The 16,685-nt window shown below is 61.1% G+C and overlaps 1 pseudogene; it reads right to left on the reverse strand.

Annotated features, from left to right (window-relative positions):
• Window positions 1-7,361: 7,361 nt before the first annotated feature.
• LOC118602575 lies at window positions 7,362-7,480 on the reverse strand (annotated as a pseudogene).
• Window positions 7,481-16,685: the final 9,205 nt, after the last annotated feature.

The following is a 16,685-nucleotide window of genomic DNA, read 5'->3' on the forward strand; positions in this document are numbered from 1 at the left end:
CGGGCTGCGACGTCTCCCCACCCAGGCTGCTGAGCATGCTTGCTGCGCGAGGGCCCAGAGCAGAAGCCCCATAAGCGACAACGGGTGTGTCGCCGTTGGCCTGCGGGAGCGGCTGCAGCGGGTGAGGCGCTCGGCCCCTCCTCCCTGTCCGACCATCGATCCGTTGGCCAGCGCCTGTCACTTCAACACCATGGAGCATCTGTCCACGTGCTGTTGGTGTTGAGCGGCATCCGCGGCTCCAACACTGGGTCCCAGGAGCAGCCCCCACCGAGCTGGGACAACCAAAGATGTCCTCAGACATTGTCCAGCTGTCCTAAGGGACAAAACCACCCCCCTCTCCCGCCTGAGAGCGGCTGCTGTGGGTAAATTAATGGTTCTGTCGGATCCTGTTTCCCTTTTAGTGAAGTGGAGTAAGAAAGAGGAAGACGCAGCGAGAAGCTGTGCTCTTGCTGGAAAACGGCGAGTCCCTCTGCACCGCTGGAAGGCGGCGGGCCCAAGGGCCGGGCTCACGAGCCCCGCGGCACTGACCAGGGGACCAGCCACCTCCCACGCGCCCTTCCCCGACCCCTGCGTCTCTGCCCTGACCGGGCAGACGACGGCCACGCGTGGTCGCCTCACCTCTTGGCGAGGTGGGGGGGGGGGGGCGCCTGCCTGATTTCTGACCGACGGCTGACAAAAACCAGGCGCACGCACGGGCGCCGGCTGCTACGCGTCTGAGAAGCGGGAGGTGCCACCCGCGCGGTTCCGCCGGGGAGGCGGAGCCGGCGCACAGGTCGCCCGCAGGAGCCAGTGGCGCTGGAGCTGCGGGCCTTTCTCACCGTCCAGCTGCTGGCACACGCCTGGCGCACAGTAGGTGCTTAACGCGCACCACGGAATGTGTGAAAGAGTGCGAAGAACGGTCAAGACGGAGGTCCCTGGGGGCGCATCGCGCCCAGTTCTCTCCTGGCCCGAAGTGCCCAGCACCCAGGCCTTGCAGATGATGGCTGACCCCGACGGAGGGGCATGTCCCATGGCCACAAGCCCGGGAGGCTTCCTGGAGGAAGCGAGGCAGTCCTCTTTGAAGTGTATTTTTGGGGGAGTGTTATTGAGCCCCCCCCCCCTAAATTCCTATGCTGAAGTTCCAACCCTCAGCACCTGTATGTGGAGAGAGGCCTTTTAAAGAAGTGACCGAGTTAAAATGAGATCGTACGGGTGGGCCCTAATCTAGTCCGACTGGTGTCCCTGTGAGGAGAGGAGATGGGGACCCAGACGCATATAGGGACGCCCATGGCAGGACAGGGCGGAGAGGCCGTGTGCACCCCGAGGTGAGGCTGCACCCTGCTCTCGCCTGACCTTGGGGACTCCGGCCTTTGGACTGTGAGGCCGTAAACTGTCGAAAGCTGCCCAGCTATGAGGCTTCGTGCAGCCCGACTCCGCTGAGGGGTGCCCGGGCCCCCTGCCAGGACCTGCCCACCTTTTTGAAAGCCACAGTCAGCGGTCCTGCAGACCGCCCGGGCTGGGGAAGGGAGAGACATTTCTCTGGAAATCCAGAGAGCCTCACTTCTCTCTCCCAGAAGCCCCACTGGAGAGGTGACTCAGGGGGATTGGAGAAAAGGACAGTGCCCCCGGCTGGTCATCAGAGTCTTGGGGAGGGGGGGCTGCTGGCACCATTCGTGGGCGGTTTCGGGGCACCAGGGGCAGCTCGTTCGTTAGGGACGGTCTGGTCTGTCTCATCGTGGAAGGGCGCTTCCTCCTGCTGCATGCTTTTCCCATCATCCTTCAGTGGCTGAGGGGTGGCAGGGTGTCCCCCAGCTCCTGCGCGTGGCGAGGACACCGCGGGGAAGGGGGGTCCGAGCTTGCCCCCCAGAGCCTCGTGCTGGGACCCTCACGTCCCTGCTGAACGGGCTGTGGCCCCACCGAGCTCATTGCTCTCAGGCCTGAGTCGGCCCCTCGGCATTCACTGCTGAGCACACGGAAGGTTCTGGATGGGGCTGCAGAGAATGGGCGACCGAGAGCTCCAAGGTCAGAGCCAGTGCCCAGCGAGCGCTCAGGGATGGAAAGCCCTGTGGCCACAGACTCAGGCAGGCACGGGCAAGGCTGGTCAGGCCCGGGTGGCTGGCTCCTGGCGGCCCACAGGAGTGACCGGAGGGGCCGCTGTCCCCACGCCTGGGCCCGGCTCGGGGCGGCTGTCCATAGCGTCGCGCCATGAGCCCCGCCCCTCCCCGCGAGCCCCGCCCCTCCCCGCGAGCGTCGTTAGCCCCGGTTCCCAACGAGACGCACATGCTGAACGGCCCTGGGCACCAGACCACTGGGCCCGGCTGGGCAAGGCAGTGCGGCGGGGTGCGGATCCCGTGTGGGGGACAGCAGGCGTGGAAACAGGAGCTCAGAGCCCCGGCAGCTTCTCCCCCAGCCCCCCCTCCCCTGCTCTCCGAAGACCCCATGCTCTTCCGGGGAGGCTGGCAGTGGCGGGGGGCAATCCTTGGGGGGCACAGGGTGCTCCAGGCAGCACCGGCCAGGGTGGGTGGGCTTTCAGCCTCTGGGGGGTCTTTGAACTGGGACTGAGTGGGTGGCTCCGCCGGCCACCATGACTTCGGGGGCGCACGGGGTGCACTTGTCTGGGCAGTCCCTTCTGAAAGAGCCCGATGCCTTTGAGGACCCCTTTCTCCCCACCCCCAATGGAGAGTAGGCTTTTCTGAAGCCAGATAGTGACACCCCAAGGTGGAGCTGGCTTTGGGCGTCCTCGGCTTAGTGACCTGAGCTGGGGGCTCGGTGGGTCCACTCCCCACCAGGGGCCCCGAATGCCGGGGGCCCTGAACGCCGGGGGCCCCAAACACTGGGGACCCCGAACACCAGGGGCCCCAAACACCGGGGTCCCCAAACGCCGGGGCCCCGAACGCCGGGCGCCTGGGCCCGCGGTGTTCATTCCCACCGGCAACACCTGCCTGGAGCGTCCACTTCCTTCCTTCTCCCCGAGACACCCGCTTCGGGGTCTGACACCATCGGGCTCGTTGGGGACAAGGACGGGACTAGGAGCCAAGGGTCCTGGGTCCGGGCTGGGACGCCGCCTTCAGTCAGCTGCTTTCTCTTTCTGGGCCTCGGGTTCCCTGAAGGGGCAACGGGGTTGACACTACATGGAGCCCCCCCTTTCCTGCTCGGTCACTCTAATTCCAGCCCCCTTGTAATTTTGCGGGGGCTGCCCCCGCCCTGTACCCTGACCCTCAGGCTTCTCTGAACTCCGCCGAGGCCTAGGACCCCAACTCTCACCGCGAGGAAAACGTCGCCGCCTAACTTCCCTACCTTCTGCCGCGACAGGGTCTGCTCCGGGTCCTGAGGCAGGGTCTGCTCCGTTTGGAGCGCAAGCCGATGGCCATGGCGGCAGCAAAGCCCCAGCCGCCACCCCGGCTTCCGGCCCCCGGTGGCCCGTCCGCCTCCCCGGGCCCGCCACGCCCGCCGGCCCGGACCACGGCTGGCGTCACGGTCAGACGTGCTTACAGGGGGGCGGGCCCGGGCGTCTGGCGACGAGGCGGAATTGGGGCGCCACGGCCTCCCCGGGGTCCCGCGTGGGTTAGTTATCTCCACACCGTAGTCGGCCGCACGAAGGGTCAGCATCTCCCACGTTGTATCGGCGCCATCTACCCCACCTCCCGCCCCCACGGCCGCCCTCCTCCCGCCCGGCTGGCCTGGCCCTCTCGTCCAGACTGCGGCCCCCTCGCGGCCTGGGCCTGGCTGGACACGGTGCTGTATAAAATAAGTCCAACCTCCTGAACCTGGACCCCAAGACCCTCTGTGAGCTGCCCCGCCCCGCGCCCACCCTCCCCCCCAGCTGCTCTCTCTGGCACCTGTCCCCAGGGGGGCCCGGTTCATGTAGATGTCTGATGAAGGCTTAGCAGTCAGCAGTCCGAACCGTGATGAGACCAGCAGTCCTGGGGGGCGGGACCCCACTGGTCCCCATAGGGACCCCCTGTGCGCCCTCTCTCCTTCTGGAAAGCAAGGCCGGGCCTTGTTCTCTTGGTTCACAGGTGGTGGCATGGGGGAGGCATCCTTGAGCTCCCTAAGGAGAGGATGGAGCAGGTGCTCTTACAATCTCATCGGACCCTTTCGGCGGGGTGCTGGGAGGAGCCCCGGCTGCACTGGAGTCCCTCCCAAAGGGCAGGTGGGCAGGGCAGCTAGCAGGGCTCGTCCCTCGAACTCCAGCAGTGAGAGACGCCCCAGCCTCAGGGGCCATATGGGCGAGCGTGGTGCCCACGGGCGCCCACCGGGGGAGGCCATGGCGGGCAGGGGCAGAGCAAAGCTTTGGGGCCCGTAGGTCTCCACTCGCCAGCTGTGGATGGCAGGTGCCTTGGCCTTGCCGGACATCAGTCTTTTCCCGTAAAAACAGAGTGAATGCCTCCCAAGGGGGCATGGCCGGTGAGCATGGACACACCCGCCCCCTGAGCTGGTGTCCGGATCACGTGGTGCTGAGCGTGGAGGAGGTTCCTTCCACGTTGCTAGAAGGCCGATGAGGACTGGCCGGCCGTCTGAGACCTCCTGGGCGTCCTCCCAGTGGACACACAGGACCGTGGCAGAGGCTGGTCCTGCTCAGGCTGGAGCTGCGACCGCTGGGACCCAGGACAATCAGCCTTTCTGCTGGAGGGAATGTGCTGGCTCAGTAACTCCCCCCTCCCGGCTACCCCAGTGATGTTTGTAAACTCCTCCCCCACCCAGAGGGACGTTGGGCTCCATGATGGGACAAGGGCAGACTTGCTGCCGGAACAGCCTGGGTACCCGTGGGTGGCCACCCTGAAGCCGCTGGCTGCACGCCAAGCTCCAGCTGGCCCTTCGCAAGTGTCCCTCAGAGGCCAGCCCCCTGCTTTCCCGAGAAGAGGAAGGACCAGGAGGCAGCCTCCTGGGGTCTGATAAGGATTCCGGGGCTCGGATACAAAAGGTCCGGCCACCTGGTGCCTCCAGCGATGCCCCCAGCCCCGCCCCGCGGTCCCAGAGCTCCTGCTCCTGGCGGCCCTGCCTCTTTGGGCAGAGAGTCACAGAAAGTGACACAGACTCACAGAAAGCCTTCAGAGGACCTTTTAAGAGCACGGATGCCAGAGGCCTTGAAGCTGTTCATCTTGAGCAGCCCGACTCTCCCCCGTGAAGACGCTGGACAGACACACAGGGAACCCGGACAGATGCGTGGGGACCCTGGTGCCATTTCATTTGCCCACGAGGACACGGAGGCCCAGGCTGGTGGGATGACCAGCCTCCAAGGAGACCCCGCAGTGAGTCACAGGGTGGACCCTCAAAGTCGCTCAGGCAGCGCCGAGGGCAAGCTTCCTGGGCGCGCTGCCGGATGCCTGGAGAGACTGGACAGGCCCACGGCGCACAGCCGTGGGTGGAGCAGCCATCGGTGGAGTAGCCGTGGGTGGACGGCCATCCAACCGGAGAAAGGACAGAAGTCCTGGCACCTGCTACAGCATCAGCGGGGCTCGAGGACGTGATGCTCAGTGAATGAGGTCAGACACGAAAAGCCACGTACCGTGTGATTTCAATGGTGCGAACTGTCCAGAGCATATAGACCCGGACGGACAGGCCGTAGGGCAGCGTCTGCCCCACCCTGGGGACGGAGCTGGTGGGATCGGGGTGCCAGCCGAAAAGTGCAGGGTTTCATTTGGAGGTGAGAAGAATGTTCTAAATTTGACTGCGGTGGTAGTTGCACAACTGAGAATGTCTGGAAAACCATTGAATTGGATGCTTTAAATGGGTAAATTGTACGGTATGTAAAGTGTATTTCAATAAAACTGGTTTTTAAAAATGAGAAAAACGACACAGCCTCCACACTAACGCGCTGGGAGGTGCCGATGCCTCAGGCCAAATACAGGCGATGTCGCATGCTCCCTCCTTGACCAACTCCCCTCCTGCCTCCTGGCATTGATGGGAGCGGGGCCAGGACGCCCCGACGACTGGAAGCTGGGCCCAGGGTCGCCCCCGCCAGCCCCCGGCCTGCAGCCGGGTCTCGTCGGCGCCTGGCTCTGACCCTGCCCTTTCCGCTCAGCTGGCTCTGCCCGGCCTCAGGCCCAGGCACTAGAAGAGCTGGATTCCGGCCCCGGCGCCGCCGGCGCTGTGGTCTTGGGCAACTCACTCCACCTCTCTGGTTTGTCTTCTCTTTCTCCACCTGGAAATTACAGGCGGCGCCCCGGCTCTGAGGTCATCGGAGTTGATTTTAAGCCTTTAGCCACTTCCAAGTGTGTGCTTTGTCTGTGGGTCCGTGAGGAACTAATGAGAAACTGTTAGGAATATCCCGCTTGTCTTTGCTTGTAGAATTACTGTTTCCTAAATTAATAGGATATTTACCGGTTTCCGTTTCTCAAATTCGAATGACAGAGAGTGACTTTCCAGGACAGTACTGAGGACATGAGCTGCATATGAGAGCAGTGGCCGTCAGGAGGAGGTCTTCCCTGACCCTGTGTCCAGAAGGGAACCTGCTGTGGGGACAGGCTGCCCAATCTTGCAGCCAGAGCCCCAGGCTGGGGGAGGGGGCCTCCGGGACATGTCCAGGCCCCGAACGCCCACCCCCCTCCGCCTTTGTTCTCTGGCTGCACCCGGAGACCACGGGGGGCGGGGGGGGGGGGAGGGCGGAGAGGACGGATCTGCCGATGCTCAGTGTTTGAGAGCGCCGCGGCAGGGTCCTGTTGACCCCTTGCTGAATCTCAGAACCGTGGCCGCCGCGTCTCAGGAGACAGGAGGGAGCTTTTCCCTTGGCTTTCTGCAAAGCGGGACGCAGCTGCCTGTCCCTCCCGGGATGCCAGGACGAGGAGGGCGCCCTCCGCGCGCTCCGGGTCTGTGTCCTGCCTGCCCGCTTGCTCTTCCCTTTCCTCCTTCTGCTGCTCCAAGGCTACTTCCTTGAGACAAACCTCAGCCTTGCAGAGCTTGTGACCAAGTCGACGTGTGGCAGGCAGGACTGCCTATGGAACTCGTGCAACCCAGCGCAGAATGCAACTGCAGCTCCTCATTCAAAAAATAATATGTCACTGAGCGGGGCCCTTCCGAGCGGGGCCCTTCCGAGTGCAGGGCTCTGGGCGTGTGTGACCTGGTGGCAGTTGCGGGAGCCATCGGCCTTAGGGATGAACAGAGGAGGGACGTGTTTGTGTTTTCTGTGTGCCATGGAGACGCGTGTTTGTGCAGCTAAGCGGTGCTGAGGGGACACGCTGCATCCTCCACACCCCCTGCTGGCCCACGCGTGCCCAGGGAGGAGACAGACCTGTAACCGAAAAATAAAGACGCCGTCAAACCGAGAGGCGGCAAGGATTTATTTATTCAAAAATATATTTTAGGCGAGGCAACCTTCGATTGACCTCACAGATTACAAAGACCTCGTCAGCTTACAATCCCTTATTTTTTTTTACTTTTGATGCCTACAGCACCCGGTCTTCCTAGGTGGTCTCCCATCCAAATACTAACCAGGACTGACCCTGCTTAGGTCCTGAGATCAGACGGGATCAAGCTTGTTCAGGGCGGCGTGGCCGTAGACTGACAAGCATTTATTTAAGAAGCACCAATTCCGGCAGAAGCCCAAACGGTGTTGTTGTGGTGCGTTCAAACCTAAGATTCACGGAGCCAATTGAGATCCATTATGAGCCTTTATTGGCCAGCAGGTGACTGATTCTCCCCAATAGAGAATCAGCCTCAAGCCTCCAGAGCCTAAAACTATGTCCTGGTGGGCTTTGATTATGCAAGCAAGCAGATTACAGAGGCAGATGTTGGCGGTTGGTTTTGTTATCTATACTCCGGCCGCAATATTGTTTTATCGTTCTTCTTGGGAGCCTTGGAGCTATTTTCTCCTAGGCAGCTGGCGCCTGGAGAGATCACGCTCTGCCCTGTCCTTGGGGCTGACTCACTGACGAATCGATACCAATGACCGTAACAACATATTTTCCAAAGTAGTCGCGGCCGGAATAAAGAGGGGAGATGTGAACCAGGAAGATGCTGTTGAAATGCATTTTTTTTTTTACACTGTTACAGTGTTCCGTTCAGGGGACAAAGGCAAGGGGTGTCTGTGAGGAAGGGCGGGGCACAGTCACGTCCACGGAAGGGAGGCATTGCTGTTGGTGCTGGTCACGTAACACAGCGATGCTAATTCTGAACACTGTCTTTAATTTTCAGTCCGGTTGTCATAATGTCTGCTTTCCTGTTATCCTTGCGAACAGTCCTCTGGGGCCGCTTGGGCCCAGTGCAAAGGTCATTTCATCCTGTTCTGACGTCCCAAAGGTTCAAGGCTTGAGACACGCAGGCAGTTCCTCTGGGATGGCGGCCCCGGCCCCACGTGACGGTGGCCCTGTTTACATCATCACTTATACCTATGTGGGACGTGCTCAGCACGAACCTCCTCATTGGGAGTGACGGCGGGGCCGGGCCACGGTGCGTGATTACAAATCGAATGACGAGGCTTATACGGGCTTACCAGCCTTTCCTGGGTAGGCCTCGTCGTGATAAACAAGCGTTAGGAAACGTGGTAAAGGAAAAACCAGATCTTTCTCTCTAGTAGACGACACTGAGGCGTGAAGCATGGAGACGAAGCGGTCGAGGTGACAAACGCATCGGCAGGCCCTGAGAAACCAGTTTCCTCCCTCTTCGTTCTCTGGGACCCGGAGGGAAGATCCATTATCCCCCTTTGCCAGCCGGAGACTGGGTGACGGATGGCAAACGATGAGTCAGGGGAAAGTTCCACAGACTTCCTGAGGGCTCGTCCCGCGGTCTCAGGCGCATCGCGAGCTCTGGGACCAGCAGCCTGGCCCGCTGCGCCCCCACCTGCAGCTGGGGGAACCCGCCCCCAGGCCCCGCCCCCCAGACCCCGCATCCGTGCAACGCCTCTGGTTTCCAAGGGAACCGAGGGAAACAGCGTGAACCTGGAGTTGAACCATTTTCTTTCTTTTAATTTTATAATTAGTCTTTACTGCTGAATCTTGTTGTTGTTGCTTAAAATTTAGCTTTTAAAAACTGCAGGTAAATGTTTATACAAAACTGGGTTCAGGCTGCTTACAAAGTTAAGTAATTTTTCCCCCCACAGGCCATGAACATTTTCTCCTTATTAAATAGTCTTCGGCGTCATTTTTAATGGCTATAAACTGTTCTATTATTTGGATTTACCATAGTGTATTTCATCCGTGTCCAAATATCGGTGGCTTTCAATGATTTACAATTTTTTAAGTTGCAAAATGGTTTTATTTTGCCAACTCCTGAACATGGTGCTTGAACTTAGGACTTTTGAAATGCAAAGGAGTTTTGGACGAGCCTTCCGCGTGCCCCACGTTCGGGATTGGGTAACGATGAGGAACCCACGTCTGAGTAACTGAACTCCCTGCGAGGCAGGTCCCAGCTTGCGGCTCCGCGGCTGCCTTCCCTCTCGGACCTGGGCAGACTCCGGTTCAAGGGCAGAGAAGCCGTGCCCCGGGGGCCTCACTCCTTGGCACCGGGGCCTTCTTTCTGGTTCCCTCCGCTTCCCCTGGGCGCTCAGTTGTTTACTCGATGCCCCGAATAGCAAACACTTACCGGCCACTCCCGCCGTCGCCGCCGCTGTCCCCGGCCCCTGGCCTCGAACGTCCGTGGAGATGTCCCCCGGCACTGGGGTCATTTCCCCTCGGACTCCCGCCCACTGACCCGTCGATGTCAACGTGGAGCCACACGAGGCCACCAGACCGTGCTGGGCCCCGGGCGAGGCCACCTTTGTACCCACGCGCCCTGTGGCGAGGAAGAAGCCGGTTCTGATCCAGCGTGGAGTCTGGTTCTGGCCCCCCTCTGGCCCAGGAGGCAGCTCCAGCCCAGAAGGAAGCAGGCGAGGGGAGGGGGGCCGTGTTCGTCTGAGGGGCGTGTGAGCGTCGCCCACGTCCACTCCCGCCCGGTGGCCGGACCTTATAGGGAATGCGGCTCTTCAGGGCTGTATGTCCAACCGGAAAGCGGACAGCCACGAATGACAGAGGACGGAGAATAGAAGGGGGTGGGGCAGCGGCCAGGGGGGATGCAGGGGCCTCCGGAGGGAAGCAGGGCACGCGGGAGACGGCGGCGCGTGCCAGGGGCGCCGGGCGCCACCAGGCCTCAGCATGGCTGCCTGTGCGCCGGGAAGGGCGTCTCCGTCCCCAGTCGAGTCTCGGGTTGACGAGCAGCTCGGTTCTCAGAGCAGAGCCTAGGTCTGCCTGGGAGGGAAAATTACTTTTTTATTTGGCAAGAGTCTTTTTTTTTTTTTTTTAAATACCAGAAAGGCTTAGAATTAAATATGGAAATGATGGAGTCAGTCAACCACAAAAATTAGTATCGGAGGATTAAGTTTATAACAAAAATATGGGGCATGTTTGCTATTCGAAGTGTTCGTAATAGTAAGAGGATTTGGCACATTTTAGGACCTGTCATATTAGCCTCATGATTACGGTTTAAATTGTGTTTTTTGAGAAATCGATTTTAGACCCGTGATTTAAGTGGCAAAGGGGACAGTCAAAGACCCTTGATATTCGAACTCTGTTAGATTTAGTGGGACAACTTGGGGGATATTTGCTGCTTGGTGCTATTTGAAGTAATTTCAGGAGATGACACACTTACAGAGGCTGTTGAAAATGCCGACGGGAATCAGCTTTATTCTGTCTGCAAATGTGACGGTTCCGTTGGGAGGCTTAGCAGTCCAAATTGAATAGTTCCCCATATTAATCGAATTCAACTATCCTAAAAGCAGTATCGACATTTCTTGAATTTACAATGAAAGGATTCAATCTGTAGGTTGAACTTTACAACCCAAGGAAAGCTGGATATTCAAAATGTTAAACCAGACATTCGCCTTTAATCTAAAGTCGGAAAACCACCCAAAGTCTTTTTGTCACCAAAGTTGCTCCCAAGGATCCCCCAGAGCTCACGCTGGCCCGCATGGCAGGTCACCCACGGGGTCACCACACACCCCCCGTTGCCCTGCCGTTTCCAGCGAAAACGTAGCTTCCTCCTTGAATCCCTTTAAGGCTATGAGAAAATGGGCCCTTTCCCTCTGAATCTGGCTGGGCAGACCAGTCCACTTCTCCCTGAGAAGCGGTAGAAGCCCCTTCACAGTGTCCCCAGGCCAGGGGGTGGGTGAGCTTCTGGGGGAGGTGAAGCCCCAGAGCTCAGGGGAAGGCCCAGGTGGTGACGACCACTTCGCAGACCTTGACAGCTTCCAAGGAGTCTCTGGTGGGAAAGTCCTGTCCAGGGGCGAAGATGATGAGGTCATTAAAACCCAGAAAAGTTTGCCACTAAGTGACAAAGTTGGGTGTTTTTACTGAGCGATTTCCCTCTACCGCATCCAATTTTTAGAACCTGGGAACTTTCTCCCTTTGAATCAGAAAAGACAAATGCTGTTTCTGCGAACACACACGCAGGCTGCCTGGCTTGTCGCCCTCTGACGATCCAAGGCGCCACTCAGCCTCGGAGGAAGCGGGAAACGCGACCGCGGCGCTGATAAGATCCAGCGCGGCATTCCGAGGGTCATGAGGGTCCCGGGAGCAGATCGACGGTGCTGGTTCACGCCGGGCCTTCCAGAAAGACTCGGCCTTCTGCACAGCCTGCGATGAAGCCGCGATAAGGGCCCTGGGCGCGAGCCCGCTGCATCTTCTCCCGCGCGGGGCCCCGCCCAGCGCGTTCTCTCCTTCCGCGTCCTCGGAACCGCTGCCGCAGGCAGGTGCAGTGAAAGTCTGTGTCTTGCTCTGTTACCCACGATGTGAGCGCCCGCCCTGGTGAGGGGTGCCCCCAGGAAGCGCCCCCAGGAAGCCCCGCCCGCGGGCGCCCCGCCGCTGCCCCACGGAGGGGCCGGCGCCCTTCACCCGCGGGCTGTCTGTAGACCCCCTCTTGGAAGCCATTCGATATTGTGCACAGGAAAGAGGATAAAAACTGCATTTTCCGGCAGGGAAGTCCCCTCCGCGACCCCGGCCCGGGCGTTTCCACCCGCCTGGAAGATGATGTTTTGGGTGAGGCCTGGCTTGCTTCTTGCAGGCAAATGCTGACAGTGAGTGAGGTCATCGCCGAGCTGCGTACCGCGTGCAGACAGGGGGCCTCAGCGTCGCACATCCGACCCTGCACCCGACTCGGTCGCTCCCTGGCCGTGCGACCTGGGCTGGACTTAGCTCACCCGGCCTGCATTTCTCTTCGTACTCGGTGACAGTGACAGCCAATCTCCAGCGGCCAGTTCTCGGCCACATTTGGGGCACCGGGTGGCTTTCTCCTTGTCTCCTGGGTGGGGCGTGGTCTCACAGCCCTGGGAGAGCCCACCCCCCCGCCCCCGCGCTGGAGACCCCGACCAGCCCAGCGCGCATGCGCCCTTTGTTCTGCCTGCTTCCTGTCGTGGGGGGCGGGGGCGGGTGACAACTCCGCTGAGGTGCGTATTAACTTGTAGGAAACTGACAGCCACGCAAACGATTCTGTCTTGTGGCAACGACCCTGGATTCCGTCCTGTAGAGACGGTAGTAGTTTATCGATCGGCAGACGACCACGGACGGGGACAGTGCTGGCACTGTGGGGTCCCGCGTGACCTGGCGACGTCCCGCCAGCTCGACCGTCCTGCGGGCTTCCTCACCTTCGAGCTCAGTACGTCACTGGCAGTGGCTCGCTCTGGACGAGTCAGGCCACCGACTTGCCCGCTCTTGTAGGAAACACCTTGCAGCACGCCCAGCGCTTCACACATCGTGAGATAAATGTCCCTCTTCGTGACTCTCCCCGTGATGAGCGAGGCCGGCAGTGGGAGAGCCGAGGCCAGGGAGGCGGGCGAAGGGCAGAAGGCCCAGAGCAGCGGGCAGGGCACTGCCCAAGGATGTGCCCCGCGTGGATTTGCCCCGGGGCTGACCAGCCGGCCCCGGCCCTGACTGAGGAGCCTTCGCTCCTGCCCTTAGCAGACCAGGGCCTCTCCTGTGTCACAGCGGACCTGTGGGCCTGGCCTCCGGATGACGAGCGAGACCAGGAAAGTCACACCGAGCGGGAGCGAGAGCCCCCAGAGCCGCAGGCCAAGCCCCGGGGGACAGGCTCAGGCGGTGGGGATGCCCCCGATGGTGCTCGCCACCCGCCAGACTCCCGGAGCCAAGGTCCTCGAACACCGTGCACGAGGAAAGGCTGGGAATCGGTCACATGCAGCTGCGTGGGCACCCCCAGACCCCTATTCAAAGGGACTTGGCCTCGGGGACGTGTGTGTTTTATACAAACTCCTGGGAGATTCTGAAGCTGATGGTCCCTGGACCACACCTGAGATCTCGGGGAGTTGTTCGGAGCCCACAGCGGCAGCAGGTGAGGAGTTGCAGGACCCCTGGACCCTCTGCTCGTCCTCTCCTGGTCTGATCCCCCTTTCCAAGGCCCACACGGGGCCGTCTACACCACGGTCTTCCCAGGAGAGAATATCCAGGAATCAGAGGCCTTGGGGCCATCCCTGACCCCTATCTGCCCACCCCCTCACCCCTGCAGAGAAGCAGAATGAGGTATAGATCAGGGTGATGAGAATACAGTAAGGCCCTGTGCGCATGCGTGGGGCGGGACAGGAGGCTCCCTGCAAGGAGCCGGGGCGCTGTCTCTCGTTTATCCGACCTGGGCGGGAGCAGGAGGCGGGCCTGAGGTCATTTGGGTATCCCTAGCACATAGCTTCTACCAGGAAGGCTGAGCATCAGGTGGGGGATGGAAGGATGGGTGGATGGGTGGGTGGATGGATGAGTGAGTGGATGGATGAATGGACGGATGGATGAGTAGACTGATGAATGGATAGACCGACAACCTGGACCTCTGTGGCTTGAGGCTTGGACTCAGCGTTCCCCAGGGTCCTTGCCAGTTCTACTTGTCTGGGGTTCCATCACTTTGGAGGCAGAGTGCGAGGTGGGGGGAGTCTTAAGCTGGGAGGGGAGGCAGAGTGAGAAAGGGCTGGGGTGTGTGGGAAAGGGGGAGCAGTTGGGAGGTGGGAGGGAAGACCAAGCCCAAAGGGGACAGAGAAACTGGGTGCAGTAAACGAGCCTGGCAGCTTTGACGGTTTGCCTGCCGCAGGACCAGCAACGAATAACGCCTTTCCCCCAGGATAACACCTTTCCCCCAGGACCGCGAAGACTTTTGGAGACAACGTGGAGCTGCGGGGCGTTCCACGGGGGGAGATGCTGTGAGCACCATGTCGCTGTTGATCGGAGGAACAGAGGCTCTTGCCCAAGGCCACAGGCTGCCCGAGGTCACGCACAGGCTGCCCGAGGTCACCGGCTGCTCGTGAGGGACGGGGACGCTGGGAGATGTCCCGTCTCTGCGCCCACCTCCTGGGCGAGGCGAGTGGTCGGGTCTGCCTCCCCCGGGCCCTCCGCCAGCCCCCGACCACACGGTCATGAGTTAGTAAGGCACCGGTTCTCACGGCACACTCTGAGGTCACAGCTGTTTTTCCAGCCGAGGACGTCCTGACTTGGGTGGGGGGCGTGACTCCTCCTAAGTCACCCGATGTGTCAAGGCTGGAAGTGAGACAGCTCAATTTCAGAATGTGGATGGCAAAGTCCACCCCCCCCACCCCGGCAGGGGGAAACACCGCGTCAGGCTCCGCGGGGCCTGCGGGGCCGGCCGCCTGGTCTTCCTCTGCCGTCGGTCCCTACGTGGGACTTCAGGCCCCCGGGTCCCCTGGGCCTCCGCTCCTCATCCGGGCCTGCTGCCGCCGCGGCGGGCTCACCTGCCCTCAGCCTCCCGTCCACACCCCTTCCTGTTCCTGATTGCCACCAGGAGCTGGCAGAGGGGTCTACCTGTCAGGTGGTGGTGGTGGGGAGGGGGGAGGTTGGCATTCCTCAGGCCTGAGTCAAAGAGGCAAACCGTCAGATAAAGCAACTCTCTCCCTCCAAACCACCTCCCCGCCCCCTGATCCGCAGCACGGCAGCCAGGAATGTTCCTCAGAGGGCATGATTCTAGCCCCAGAAGTACCCTGTGAACCTTTATTGAAATGAGAAAAATGCAGAGCATTCTTGAGCTGCCGTGGCTTCGGGGTAAGTCCTGTGGAGACTGGCAGAGGCAGGCTCTAATCACCGTCCCCTGGGGCAGGTTCCCAGGCTCGGAGCAGGGAGGGGACAGCAGGGCGGGGGCTGGGGCGCTCCCTCCCCCGCATGCAGGGCCCTGGAGAAACGAGCCTGAGGGCCGGAGGGTGGCAGTGGAGGGGAGCTCGCCAGCTGTGCCATGCTCGCCACACTGCTGGGACCCGCGACCGAAGGCGACGCCCGTCACACGTGCTCGGTCCCGTGGGCCGGGCGGCATGGCAGCTGGACTCTGGGCTCGGGGCGGGGGCTCGGTGCTTCTGTGGGGTGGATGGGGAGCGGATGATGGTGCCGTAGCCCCCGGCCCCCGAAAGACACACGGCCCACCAGGACGCAGTGAGTTATAGGAAACACACTCTTTATTCAGCCAGCTGGGTCTGCCAGGGGAACACACACCCCAAATTAAGCAGCCCCGAAATGTAGAGGTGCAGGGTTTTTAAGCGCCAAATCCCATTCTTCATTCTGTCTAAACACAAAGGTCTATTTTTCTTCTATTCACTACCTGTCGACTCGCAGGTCAGGTGTGCGAGCGGGGGTACGGAAGCAGAAAGCTTATTGTTAGAATGTTATGCTTCTATGGGCGATAGCCATGTTCCCATGGGCCATAGCCAAGCAGTAATTTCCTGCAAACAGTAAACTTCTAGCAGCCATTTCTCAGCCACCACAATGGATGGACACTGGACAGGTGGATGGGTGATGGTGGACGATTGTGGGGAGGGATGGAGGGATGCGTGGGCGGAAGGACGGGCGAGTGATGGACGGATGGATGGGATTCGGGGACATAAGGAAGGATTTGGGGTTCTGCCAAAATCCATACTGTAGCAAGCTATTAAAAAGCACTCTTAAAAGGGCCAAGCTTAAACATGGGTGTGTGGGGAGGAGACCCCCTTGGTGCCCGATGCGAGCAGCCCTCGCAGGACGCTTGGGCCACCCCGCTACCTTAGGAGCCGTGGGGCTTGACAGGCAGATGGCGGAGCAGGGGAGGGCGGCGAACCAGAGAGCAAGGGGAGGGCTGAGAGCTGGGACAGCGGCCCCCCCGCCAGCCCCCCCCCCACCTGCCCTGCTCCGCCCTTCCCCCCAGGTCAGGCCAGCTGGCCGCAGCCAGGTCGCCCGCCCTCCGGAGGCCCTGGCCTGGGGCCTGGCCCCGGTGGTCCTGGTGGCGGCGCGGCAGGGGGCTGCCCACACCTCCGTCTGAGAAGGAGCAGAACCGGGGCGTCCGGAATGTGCTATCGAGCTGAGGCATGACTTTACGAGCGGCTAGTGTGAGGCCGTGGGAGCTGGCGGGCAGGGAGGGGGCGTCGCGGCACGTCACTGTGGGGGGAGCCCCTCTCCTCGGCGGCTGCTTCTGCGCGGGGTGCGGGCTGAGAGGCAAAGGTGCTGTCCAGCGGGACCCAGCTCCCAGGTCACAACGACCACCAACCCCCAGACGGAGGCCCGGGGCTGCTCCTTCCTGCGATACCCCTGCCCGCGCCCTCCCCACCTGCAGGGCCTGAAGGCGCACAGCCTGCCCTCCAGGGCAGAGAAGAATTTACCTGGACAGGGAGGAGCGGGAGCCCCGGCGCCCTCCTGTGCAGGCCCCCGGGGGCATGCGGGCCTGGAGGTGCCGAGGGGCAGCCCGAAGCCGCCAGGGCCAGCATTCTCTGCCAGCCGCCTGAAGAGATCGCCCAAGCAAGTCACCCGAACCTCTACGGCTCTGGGGACTTCCTG

This window comes from Rousettus aegyptiacus, unplaced genomic scaffold, assembly GCF_014176215.1.
Source record: "Rousettus aegyptiacus isolate mRouAeg1 unplaced genomic scaffold, mRouAeg1.p scaffold_m13_p_4, whole genome shotgun sequence".
In the NCBI taxonomy this organism is placed as follows: Eukaryota; Metazoa; Chordata; class Mammalia; order Chiroptera; family Pteropodidae; genus Rousettus; species Rousettus aegyptiacus.